Raw genomic sequence first — 14,121 nt, 5'->3', positions numbered from 1 at the left:
GGGATATGGTGGTAGGAGCCTGTAGGGTTGGGGGTGTGGAAATGGGAAGGGATGTTATGGGGAAACAAAAGATGAGGCAACAATGCTTGATAAGAAACTTACTCACTATCTTGCCCATGTAATTGTCAACCCTCTGTATGATATTTTCATAATAAAACAAAACCAAACCAACCAAACAAAAAATCTAACAAGCATATGGCCCCCATAAAGAGGCGGGAGTTACAATCCTAATATCTGAAAAAATTGACTGCAAATTAAAATTAGTCACAAGAGATAAAAAAGTTTATTATATACTAATTAAGGGATCTCTCCTTCAGGAGGATATTACAATTCTGAATATCTATTCACCAAACAATGGAAAACCCAAATTTATGCAAGAAACACTACTTTCTCTCAAAGATCACATAGATACAAAGACATTAAATGTTGGGGGATTTAACACACTACTATCACTACTAGATAGAGCAAGTCTTCAAAAACTCAATAGAGAAACTGCACATCTAAACAACTGCATAGATCAACTAGCTTTATCTGACATCTACTGAGTATTTCAACCAGCAGCATCAGAATACATGTTTTTCTCAGCAGCACATGGAACATTTTCCAAAATATTCCACATTTTAGGTAACAAATCAAACTTGTCTAAATTCACAAATATTGAAGTAATACCTTGCATTCTTTTAGAATACAAGGGAATAAAATTAGAATTCCACACCAAAAGCCACCAAAGAGAGTCATGTAACACATGGAGGCTGAACAACACACTGTTGAATCATCAGTGTGTCATGGAAGAGATGAGAAACGTAATTAAAATGTTCATGATATTCAACAAAAATGAACACACAAATTACCAGCTCCTCTGGGACACAGCAAAGGCAGTACTCAGAGGCAAGTTTATAGCTCTGAGTTCCTACATCAACAAATTGGAGAGATCTGAAACCAACAACATTTGAACCACCTTGAAAAAGGGGAGCAAGATAAACTCCAATACAGTAGATGGAAAGAAATCATTAAAATTACATCAGAATTAAACAATTTAGAATCTAAATATGAAAACATAAAAAATCAAAAAGATAAAGAATTGTTACTTTGAAATATTAACAAATTTGCCAGACCCTTAGCAAATCTTATGAGAAAAAGAAGAGAATACACTTAAATAAATAAACTAAGAGATGAGAATGGAAACATCACCACAGAAACAACCAAGCTTCAGAACATTATAACGGAATATTTATCAAACCTTTATACTAGTAATTTAGAGAACCTGGCAGAAATGGACGTTTTCCTAGCAAATATTGTAATGCTGAAAGTAAACCAAGATGAGTTAAACCAGCTTAACAGGCCCATATCAAGCATTAAAATACACACAGTAATAAGAGACCTCCCATCTCAGAAAAACTCAGGACCAGGTGGATTTACAGCGGAATTCTACAACGCCTTCATGTCAGAGCTCACACCAATACTCCTTCAACTCTTCAATGAAATTGAAGGAAAAAGATCATTACCGAACTCATTCTATGAAGCCATCATAACGCTCATCCCCAAACCAGGCAGGTACTCATCAAAACCAGAGAACTATAGACCCATTTCTTTGTTCTCTTTCTTTGATGAGTATTGATGCAAAACTTCTCAACAAAATTTTGGCCAATTGACTTGAACAATTCAACCCAAGTATCATACACCAGGATCAAACAGGATTCATTTCAGGGATGCAAAGTTGGTTCAATATAACCAAATAATCTGGTATAATTCATCACATCACAAACAGCAAGGATAAGAACCACATGGTTATCTCAATAGTTGCAGAAAAAGCATTTGACAAGTTTCAATAACCCTTTGTGATGAGGGTTCTGGAAAAATTAGGATTCCAGGGAACATTCCTCAATGCAATAAAGGCTGTATATGACAAAAACCTACAGCCAGCATAAAATTTAATGGTGAAAAACTAAAGCCATTTCCTCTTAACTCAGGAACAAGACAAGGATGTCCACTCTCTCCACTTCTCTTCAATTTAGTATTAGAATGACTAGCTACAGAAACAAGAAAAGAGGCAAATATAAAAATGATCCAAATAGGGAAAGATGAAATAAAACTCTTCCTCTTTGCAGATGACATTAGCTTGTGTTTAATGAATACCACAGTCTCCACACCCAAGTATTTCAAGCTGATGCTAAACTTTGGCAATGTAACATGGTATAAAATTAACCCTGAAAAAATCAGTGGCTTTTCTCTATTCCAACAATGAGAAAAGTGTGGCTGAAATCAGGAAAGCAACTCCATTTGTAATAGCTCCACAACAATAAAATACCTAGGAAGTAACTTAACCAAAGAAGCTAAGGATCTCTGTGATGAAAACTTTATAAACTTGAAAAAGGAAATCAAAACATAAATTCGATAGTGGAAAAATCTCCCATGTTCCTGGATTGGAAGGATAAACATCGTGAAAATGGCAATACTTCCCAAGGCTATCTACTAATTCAATGCAATACCTATCGATATTCCTACCAGATGCTTCAAGGAAATAGAAGACGCAATGCAAAAATTCATACGGAACAATTAAAAGACCCAAATAGCAAAAGCAATCCTTAACAGAAAGAATAGTGCTGGAAGAATATCAATACCAACTTTTAAACTCTACTACAAAGCTATAATATTCAAAACAGCTTGTTACGGGCACAAGAACAGACCTCAGGACCAATGGAATAGAATTGAAAACCCAGCAATGAATCCACAGACCTAGAACACTGTAATCTTCAATGAAGAAGCCAAAAAGTATAATGGAAGAAAGACAGCCTCTTTAGTAAATGGTGCTTGCAAAATTGGTAAATTACTTTTAGAAAACAAAATCTATATCCTTATATATCACCCTGCACCAGAATCATCTCCAAATTGACCAAATACCTCAGAGTCAAAGCAGACACTCTGAAAACTTTAAAGGATGGAGTAAGAGAACCCTAGGTCTCCTTTGCACAGACCAATATTTTCTTTAAAGAGACCCAGAAAGAGAAAAAAAAACAAAAAAAAAGGATGGACAAATGGGATTGCATTAAATTGCATAACTTCTGCATGTCAAACACATAGCTAGCACGATTAGTAGAAGGTCTAGGGATTGGGAGATCTTCACTAGCCATACAAAGAACAAGGGCCTCATATCTAAAGTATACCTGGATCTCAAAAATATTAAATACCCCAACAACAAATCCTCAAAGAAACAACTTCCCCATAAATCAATGGACTAAAAACTTAAAGGGAATCTTTTATGAATAGGAAAGAAGGATGGCCAGTAAACACATGAAGAAACGCTCAACATCCTTACCCAGAAAAGAAATGCAAATCAAAACCACATCGTGATACCTCCTCACCCCAGATACAATGGCTATAATCAAGATCTCTAATAACAACAGATGCTGGAAGGGATGAGGACAGAAGGGAACCTTACTGCATTCTTGGTGGGAGTGTAAACTTGTTCAGCCACTTTGGAAATTAGTATGGAGGTTTCTCAAAGACTTTACATAGAGCTCTCCAATGACGTACCCATCAGACTTTTGAGCATTTACCCAAGAGATCACAAACAAAACCATACTAAAGCTACCATCATAACTATGTTTATTGCAGCATTATTTACCATAGCTAAGATATTGAATCAAACAAGAGGCCCCTCAGTAGATGAATGGATCAAGAAAATGTGGTCTATATACCCAATGGAATTCTATGCTTCCATTAGAAATAATGACATTGCCACATTTGTTAGGAAACAGAAAGAACTGGAAAAAGTATATTAGGTGAAGTAATCCGAGCCCAAAGAAACATAGTTCCCTTGGTTTCCCTTACTTGCAATCCCTAGTATATGTCTGAGACAAGCGGAAACGTTCAGATAAGTTGATGTTTGGCGAAATGTACCCGAAAGTAAGGATTCAAATGTTTTTCTTTCTTATGATTGTTTCTAACAAATTTATAAGATGATTTCTTTCTTGCTTTGTATGTCCCTTCCACAAGGTATAACCCCTGCTTTCACTGTATTTTATGTTGGTATAATTTGTGAAGGGGAAGGGAAAAATCAAATGAGGACCCATTGCAGCAATGAGATGTACAAGATTTATGTCGAAAAACGAACTTTACAACTTTGGCTAGGAGGGGGATTAAAGGGAGGGGGAGTAGGGGGACGGGAAGGGATGGGAAGGGGAAACAAAGGAGGAGGCAAAAAAGCTTGATGAGAAATATACTCATTTCCTTGCACATGTAATTGGGCCCACTGTTTACTATATTTTCACAATAAAATATTATCTGAAAAAATTGTATGAATGGATATGATTTTATTTTTCATTACAAACATAGAATGTAGTAAAAATTTTCATAGCAATTACACTGCACTAGGTTGAGGGCAGATTCAAATGTAAATAATATACTGTGTTCATGTACAGAATTTGAGCATGAAAAATTTTAATATGCCTGTGGTCCTAAAACCAATACCTTACTGATATTGTGTGACAAATACAACTTCCTATATGTACAGAAATTTTCCTTGTATCTTTCTAATACATATTTTTATTGTAAATGTCCTGTGCACAGGGTTTACAGTTACATAAATAAGGTAATGAGTACATTTCTTACTGAGCATTTTTATCCTCTCCTTGTTTTTTCCCATACCGTCCCTTCCTTCCACCCCCCCCAACCCTTCTCTACACACACCCCCGCATCTGATAGAGTGTCTTGTACATCTCATTGTTACAATGGGTCAACCTTTATCCATTCCTTGTATCTTAAATGAAGAATTGCTGGCTTGATTTATGCTGATTCTACTTGTATAGATACACCTAAAATCACTCGCCAAGTCCAAGAGCACATAAATAATATTCACATCACTTTTTTTCATTTTGTTATAATTGTGTTCTACACATTTATTGACAGGTTACAAATTATTCTCAAATTTTAATGCATTAAAATACTTTCTTTTTTTCTTATTTTCTTAGCTAGGAAATCAGCAAGACCTCAGTAAGTATTCCTCACATAAGACTTTTCAAATGGGTTGGTGAAATGTTGAGCTGAGCTCCCATCTTTTCAGAACTCACACTTCTGCTTAGGAATTGATTCTGGCTGTTGGAAAAGAGCTCAAGGAAGAATGTCATTTAAAGCCTTATAACTTTATTCTGTACCGGGGTATTTTCTTGCTACTTTGTTTATTGAGCTTGTCTACAAGAACAACATTCCCTGGGGAGCAGGGAGATGCCATATGAGGTTTTCTTACTGAGATTTCTGAGTGACTTGCTATCACTTGTACTGCATTTTGCAAATCGAATCTGTCAAAACCATTTTAAGAGATATTTGGTTTTAAAAGATATTTGGTTCCAAGCATTCTGTCTAAGGCATATTCAACAACTAGTGAAACTTGTGTTGTCTGTAGCTATGTGTCCTTCTCTATGTGTGCATGTATACATGTGTATAGGTATGTGTGTATTTTTGTGTATAGTAACATGCATGTCTACATATAGACGGGCATATACACACATATATTCATATACAAATAAATATACATATATAAATATATGTGCATATATATATATATATATATATATATATATATCAGTTGTTCAGCGATTCAATCTATAGTTCCCAGCATATTGCCACTCTCACAATGTGTACATGATAAACTGCTCTGAGGGTATTTGTTGTATGATAGACATCTTTTGTACTCACTTCCCCCATTAACCTTGTTTTTCATCCCTGAATACCTTCGGTCTACTTTGCATAGGTTAGCATTGTTTTCATTATATGTATTCACTGATAATAGAAGAAAAATTGGTTTGTAAAAGAAAGAGAACTTTTAGGTCAGAGGTTAAAAGTATCCTAATGTCTCAATGATTCTTATGAGATAAAATTTGTAATAGTAGTAAAAGTGAAAAGGAATTCCTAGATCTGTTGTTTTGCCATTTAGAATAGGAAAGAATAACATCACGTCACTATTATAACTCTTAAAGAATGCAAGGGTAACTGATGGTCGCTATCATTTTTCCACAACACCAGTGGATTCTGAAGGATAATAGTAGACCAGCAGAAATTCTAAGTACCAGACATGGAGCATGAAAGATAAAGAGAGGAAATGAGAGAGTGAAAGAGAAAGAGAAATATCACAATACTGAAAGTGCATAACAGATAAACAAGAGCTGTATGAGAATATTCATACTGCTATCTTTAGACTTTACATGTACATTTGGAGGTATTTGATGTATGTTAACCCATTAACATGAAATATAAAGTTATTTTGATAAAAATAAAAATGATTCAGGAGAAATTATAAATGCAAAAACAATCTTCACAGAAGCAAATTCTCAGAAATATTTCATCACTTTGAAAAGGATAAAGTGGATGAAGTTAGTAGTATGACAATTCACAAAGACATAAAAAGATATTAATATATTTCATTATATATCCCAAAGAAGAAAGCAATTATTGATTAGATGATTTTTTAAAACACAGTCTCTCAGGTGTTGGGAAGGTGGCTCAGTGGTAGAGTGCCTGCCTTGCATGCACTGGGTTTGATTCCTCAGCATGATAAGATGGAAGTGTGTTGTGGCTCAAGTGTTAGCGCTAGCTTGGAGCTGAGGGAGAGCACCTAGGACCCAGAGTTCAAGCCCCATGACCAGAAAAATCAAAATATAAAACAAAACAAAACACAGTCTCTCACTTTTGTGGCTTCAACTCTATAATACCACTGCTTCAGCCTAGGGCTAAGGTTTTAGGTGTGTATATTTATCAACACTCCTGATTCAGACTCTACTTAATCATTTTTTTAAAATAAATATTTTGTTCTTAATTTTCCTCTTTGTAAATTCACATGCCCTATAAAAAGTGGTTCGGCCATCCCAGTAACCTTCTCAATGTACCTCCTAATAACGACTTTCAAAAAGTTGTATTATATTACAAGGAAAACAATGCTACAAATAAGGAAAACCAATAAAAATATTAATGATTAAAATAAAAACTAAAATACTTATCAGTGTTTTCAGTATTTGAAGGGTATTACCTATTAGATTTTACTATTTTCTCATATCCCTGTACATTTAAAATGGGCTAAGGTTATGATATTCAACAAGAGGTTTTTAGGTTATGAGTAATCTTTAAAGTTACCCACTAAGATTACTCTTTATGGCTCATCTAATCATTTGTATATGTCTTATATCATCATTTGTTCCTCGCTAACATATAAAATAAGGAAGCCAGGGGCTGGGAAGGTAGCTCAGTGGTAGAGAGCTTGCCTTGCATGCTTGAGGCCCTGGGTTCAATTCCTCAGCACCACATAAGCAAAAAGAAAAAAGCCGGAAGTGGCGCTGTGGCTCAAGTGGTAGAATGCTAGCCTTGAGCTGAAGAGCTGAGGGAGAGCGCCCAGGCCCATAGTTCAGGCCCCACGACCGGACCCAAAAAAATTTAAAAAACATAAAATAAATTAAGGAAGCCCTATAGTTTTAACAGAAACTGTGTAGTTAACAAAGTCTTAACTCTTTATTCTGCTCCTTTACATAAAGACTTGGCAACTTCTGATTAGTAATGTTCCTATAAACTCTTAAATATACATTCATAGTAGCATAGGTCTGTTCTGTTACCATAAATCTTAAATATTTTATCGAAAAGTTTTTTACCTGCCAAACAGTCCTTGTTTTAGCATATATAAGCAAATTCCCAAAATTAAATATATTTAAACCATTAAAACTTTTAACAAAACTTAACACTTGCTGCAGTGTTCATTATGACAGGTGCCTTGTATAGAATAATTTAATTCCTCCTCCTACACATCTCTTGAACAACAAATATCTGGAATTATTTTGTTTTTGACACGTCAATCTTGATTTTAGTCTTAAATGTGTGCTTATTTAAGAAGTACATGGTTCTAAAATTTCATGAAATTTCTTTTAAACTTACTTTTTGTTGAATTGTCTAGTTTAAGAAATTCAATTACATTTTATATATAAAACATGTTCTATGTTCCATTCAGCATCACTTACTCTAACATTGGAACTATACAGAGAAGATTTGAATGACCCCTGTGCAAGGATTGCAGGCAAATTCCTGTACCATTACCTACTTTCACAACAACAGATGCTGGAGGGGATGTGGCCACAAGTTAACTGTACTGCACTCTTGGTGGGAGTGTCAACTTGTTCAACCACTTTGGAAAGTAGTATGGAGGTTCCTCAAAAGACTTCACATAGAACTCCCCTATGACACAGCAATCCCACTTTTGAGCATTTACCCAAAAGATCACAAACAAGACGGTACTAAAACTGCCATCACAATTATATTTATTGCAGCATTGTTTAAGATAGCTAAGATATAGGACCAACCCCAATGCCCTTCATCAGATAAATAGATCAAGAACATGTGCTATTTATACCAATGAAATTCTATGCCTCCATGAGAAAGTATGGCATGACCCAATTTGTTAGAAAATGGAAAGACTTGGAAAAAAATTATTAAGTGATGTAAGCCAAGTCCAAAGAAACATAGGTCACAGGGTTTCCCTAATTTTTAATAACTAATATAACTGGGATAAGCAGAAAAGGTCAAAATCTATGCACATATGACCAGATAAGATGTTGTTAAGGGAAATGAACCCCCAAATAGGAACACAACTGTTTTTTTTTTTCTTTCTTGCTATTGTTCTAACGTACTTATAACAGGCTATGTGATTTTTTTTTGTTTCTTTATATGTTCCTCCCCCATGCTATAACCCCTGTTTTCACTGTATTTGAATTTTGTGTGCCCACCTCTTGTATATACGCTCCTGTAATTTGGGGGAGGGGAAGGAAAAAAGCAAAATGCTGAAATAGGGATTCAGGTTGACCCATTGTAACAATGAGATGCACAAGACACTATGTTGAAAACTGAACTTTACAATTTAGGCAGGGGAAGTGGGGAGGGGCGTGTACTTGTAGAGGTGGGAGGGAAAGGACGGTAGAGGGAAAATAAAGGAGGAGGTAACAATGCTTGTTAGGAAATGTACTCATTACTTGCTCATGTAAATGTGACCTCTCTGTACAGTATTTTTAAAATAAAAAAAACATATGAAAATGTTCTGAGATGAAAGAGTTTATTTCCTTTATTTTACTCATATAATATGGTTAACAAAGAAATTAATGCGAAACACTGATATGAAGGTATTTTGAATGAATATGTGTGTGTGCACGTGCACGTGTTCTCATGCACTTGCATGTATGTTGGTATGCTCACAGTTTGAAAAAAGGGCGTCAAAGTCTTGCTAGGCCTGCTCTCTAGATTGGTGAGCTACTATATGAGCTACATCTCCATTCCTGGCCCTTTGCTAACATTAAAATTTTTGAAAAATTATCTCATGAACTTATTTTGTCCTGATTGGCTTCCACTGTTATCCACGTATCTCTGGCTCCTGAGTAAATATGCCAAGTAGTTAGGATTACAGGTGTGACCAACCAGCACAAGGCTTTCAGAATAATTTTAAAAGTGGAAGAAAGTTTACTTCACGGGGGCTTGTTTTATCATCTCCTACTTATAAAGCACTTTGGAGTGATTATTTGTGATTTGTTTTTGTTTTTTAGATTCTTAAGAAAGTAAGTGATGATATTTAAAATTTAGTACTTTTTAAAATGGAACCTGGAAAAATGGGACAGAATATATTTGTCTCTCTTATAAGCTCAGCTCTGTGCATGATAACCCAATATCACCAACACAGTCTGTGTTGAAGACAAAAGGTAACAGAAAATAATCACCATGGCCAATAATTGTTATGGTATTATTTCTTGGACAATATGAACCTTGAATAGAGAGTGTAAGAGAATGGAAAGATTTTACCTACCTTTTGTGTATTGCTGAAAGACTTTTGGAAACTTTGACTCATTTCCTTCCTCACAGTGTGTGCTTGGACCATGCACTTATTGACTTTAATTACAATTTTTCCCAACACTAAAATGTCAATAACATTAGCATTATAGAAAATGTTATCTTAAGAATTAAGGAAAATAAAACTTGTGAAATACTTAACATAAACTTCCATGAATGAGTTTTGAGTTTAGTCAGCAGTTTTTTTAAAATACTAAAAAGAATGCGAAAAGTATTACAGAAATCATTGCATATAGTGAGCAAACAGAAGTAATGTTATCTATTGACCAAGCTCTTCTTCCAAGGAAGCCAGGTGGATTATTTCTCATGCTGTAAATCAAACTTGTTATCTTATGTCTTGATAGTGTAAAAATATCAGGACAAAATAATGAAGGAATGTTGTAGACTGAGGTGAAGTCCATATGAAAATGTGCAAAACTGATAAAACATAAAAGTATCTGAGCATTATATTGTGTTTTACATCATTTAAGTTACATTCCAAAGTTAAGAAAGACCTACGAGAATGGATTCTCTTTTTGATGTCCTATCATAGGTCCTTGGATGAACTCTTTCCTCATTCTTGTAAAGACATCATCAGATGAGGGGAACTATATTATTTTTTGTTTGCTTCTGTACATTTATTCTTCATTTGAAATCTGAACTACTTGAGACTGAAAGAAAACAAGGAAATTAGACACGCAGTCTTTGGAAAGAACAATCAATGTGAAATAAATAAAATGCATACAACCTTGTAAAAGGTCTGACTAAAGTGAGTTATATAGTCTCAAGCATAAACAGAAAATGATTAAGCAATATCATGTTATTTAAAATGGAAAATGTTAGGAGTTGCTTAAGATTGTTCCTTTATAATACCTTGAATTAATTATTGATTTTGTATAGAAAGATTAAAGATGAGATTAAAAAGAAACTTGATTAAAAGTGGACAAAAGTTCTGAATAGACATGCTCTCCTTAAACCCTGAAAAATTCCAGTGGGTTTACAAAGTTCCTTAATACCACTTCTATGCTGGTTTAATTCTTTTTGAGCAGAAGTCATTAGAGAAATGTAATTCAAACTTACTATGATACTACTTCATAATTATTGTAACTTTTATCAAAAAAATCAAAGGAATCCGGTGTGGTGGTAAAGGCTTTTAATTCCAAGCATATAGGAGGTTGGATTTAAGTCTAAGGCCAGTCTGGAGTACTGAAGATAATAAAAACCTGCCCTTTTTAACCTTTTAATAAAGGTAATAATGCTGAGAGTGTGGAGAAAAGGAAATTTTCTACACATTTCAACAAAATGCAGGTTAGTATTCTCCTTGTAGAAAGTAATATCCAGCTTTCTAAAGAACTCCAATGTTGAAATATCATCTGTCCCACCAATCATGTGATTATTTCTCTATGAGTAACTCAAATATATCTGCAGTTCATTGTACTCATCATTCACAACAACAGCCAAGATATAAATCGAATTTCAGTGTTCAACTACAGACTAATAAAGCCATGCAAAAATATCTTTTTCTGTTTCATCCTTAGAATATCAAGAGACTTCTCCCATTAACCACAACTTACAATGACCTGAAAGATGTATTCTAAATGAAGAAAAATATTGTCTTCTGATCTTTGTAAACACACACACACACACACACACACAGAACACACACAAACACACACACACACACACACACACACACACACACACACACACCAACATCAAACATTAAGAGAGAAATTTTTAAAAAGTAAAGCAAGGTGGAATTGCTGGGGCATTTAGGTCACAATGTAGAAGATAGTAGATATACAAGATGAACCGGTATAGAGTTGTAATGTACAATCATGAGGATACAGGGGACAACACTGGCCTTACATGGTTTCCCTTATTTGCAATATCTAGTATATGTCTGAGTCAAGCAGGAAAGGTCAGATAAGGTGATGTTAGAGAAATGGACCCTAAGATATGTATTCAATTTTCTTTCTTTCATGCGATTGTTTCTAACACATTTATAAGACTATTTATTTGTTGCTTTGTATGTCCCTCCCCCACAGTATAACCCCTGCTTTCACTGTATTTGATGTCTGTATAATTTGTGGAGGGGAAGGGGAAAAACAAACGTTTAAATAGGGAAACAGGTGGACCCATTGCAACAATGAAATGTACAAGTCGTTATCTCGAAAACGAACTTTACAATTTTGGTGGGGGGAAAAGGGGGAGGTTTGGATGGGGGGGAGGATCAGAAGGGATTGGAAGGAGAAACAAAGGAGGAGGCTACAATGCTTGATAAGAAATGTACTCATTATCTTGTCCATGTAATTGTAACCCCTCTGTACAGTATTTTCACAAAAAAAAAAAAACTATAATGAAGCTATGTAAGTAGGAGTTGTTCTTCTGAGTATGGGTTGCTCTTTTTGTTGTGCTTCCTTCAGTAATGGATAAGATGAACATAATTCTTTAAATATACCTGCTTGTTTGCAGAAATAATAACAAACACTATACCAATAATGTTGCATGCTCAATATAGAACAAAATGTCAAATTAAAATACATGATATTATCCTTGGTGTAAACTAATTATTGCAAATAAAGGAAACCATGGGACCTATGTTTCTTTGTCCAGTTTACTTCATTAATATGATTTTTTCCAAGGGGAGTACTATGTGAAGTCTTTTAAGATCTTCCATTTCCTTAAAAATGAGATGATACCTTTCTTTCTGATGAAAACATAGTATTGCATGTACGTATATCTCTCTGTTGTGTGTGTGTGTGTGTGTGTTTCACTTTCTTGATCCATTCATTTACTGAGAGGCATCTGGGTTGATTCCATATCTTAAGTAGGGTAAATACTACTGTGATAAAACATAATTGGGCTGGTAGCTTTAGTGTGGCCTTGTTTGTGGTCACTAGGGTAAATGCCCAGAAGTGGGATTATTGGGTAATAGGGGAACATTATTGTGTACATCAAGGATAATATTAATAGTTGAGCGGAATAGCTCAATAGCTATGTACATATGACTCTATAAGGTGATTTAAAGTTAAATCAACACTTGTTGATTTAACGTTTTGTTGTTCTTAATATACTACGTGATTTGTTTTTATCCTTTTTTGTTTTCCACACCTATAGTTTATCGCCTGAAGACACTGTATTTTAATCTGATGCCCGGGTATTGTAAATATGTTGATCTGAACTTGGAAATGGAAGGAGAAAAAACAAAATGGTGAGACAAAGGACAAAGGAGTAACCTATGCAACTGTGATACTCACAAGACAATATGTTTGAAATAATCTTGGGGGGGGGCGTTGGGAGAGAAGAGGGAAAAACTGGAGAAGGGGTAACAAGTTAGAAAAGAAATGAATTCCTTACCTTACTTGTGTAAGTATAACCCCTCTGTACTTTTCCTTAACAATAGAATTTAAATAGAAAATAAAATCTATGAGAGCAGCAATGCAGGAGATAGCAGAGGGGCAAAATATTGTAGTATAGTGCAGTAAAACAGCTGTGGAAACCAGAAATTTTACTTTTACATAGGAAGTAATAAACTAGCACACAGATTTTCAGCCTTATGTCAGTCATTAAAATGGGGAAACAAAATGCACAATCAGTAAACCAATAGAGATAAAAATAGAAAACTAAGCAAGTTGAATAGATGACTTGGACCAAGAATAACAAATGACACAATTAGGTAACAAATAACAAGCTGGTAAGTTTAAAAAATATTACCCATAATTCTATTAAATGTTGTGTACATCACAATTTGTTAGCACTATAATTCAAATCACAGTTAAATAATATATCATTATTATAATGTCATTTATTTTTGATTTCTTAGAATTGAATGTTTAATATAAAATTTTAATTTTAGCAGCTATAGAAAAGAAGAAAGTGAAATTAATTTTAATGATATATTTCATGAATTGTAAAATTGAGAAACATTAGAATTTAAAGAAATAATTTATCATTATTGTTTTATTTCTGTGAATTAATGTAATAATTCAAAGTGTATTCTACACTTAACACTCATCGTAATATCAAATAATAAATAATTGCACATGACTCGGTTTTAGGTGGAAGGATTTAGCACTGTGGTAAAATTCATACCACACAACACACGAGGGAATGACCCGTTTCATCTAGTTTAAGTTGTGGAAATTTGATTTCTACATGAATGTTAAATTCCTGTCTAGGTGACATCTATACAAGTATATAGAATTATATGCATGAGGAGTACTTCAGATGATACTTAAAAGTCATATTCATTAATTAAATTTTTATTATTTT

General features: G+C 34.3%; 1 non-coding gene across 1 annotated transcript; it reads left to right on the top strand.

Moving 5' to 3' along the window:
- Positions 1-7,974: 7,974 nt before the first annotated feature.
- Positions 7,975-8,081, top strand: LOC138814773 (U6 spliceosomal RNA). The gene has a single exon (XR_011368086.1). It is a non-coding gene; the product is annotated as a U6 spliceosomal RNA (small nuclear RNA).
- The last annotated feature ends 6,040 nt before the right edge of the window (positions 8,082-14,121 follow it).

This window comes from Dipodomys merriami, unplaced genomic scaffold (genome assembly GCF_024711535.1).
Source record: "Dipodomys merriami isolate MVZ:Mamm:240054 unplaced genomic scaffold, mDipMer1.0.p SCAF_61, whole genome shotgun sequence".
NCBI classification, from domain to species: Eukaryota; Metazoa; Chordata; class Mammalia; order Rodentia; family Heteromyidae; genus Dipodomys; species Dipodomys merriami.
Note: the sequence above shows the minus strand (reverse complement) of the source record. Positions and strands in the feature narration are given on the sequence as shown.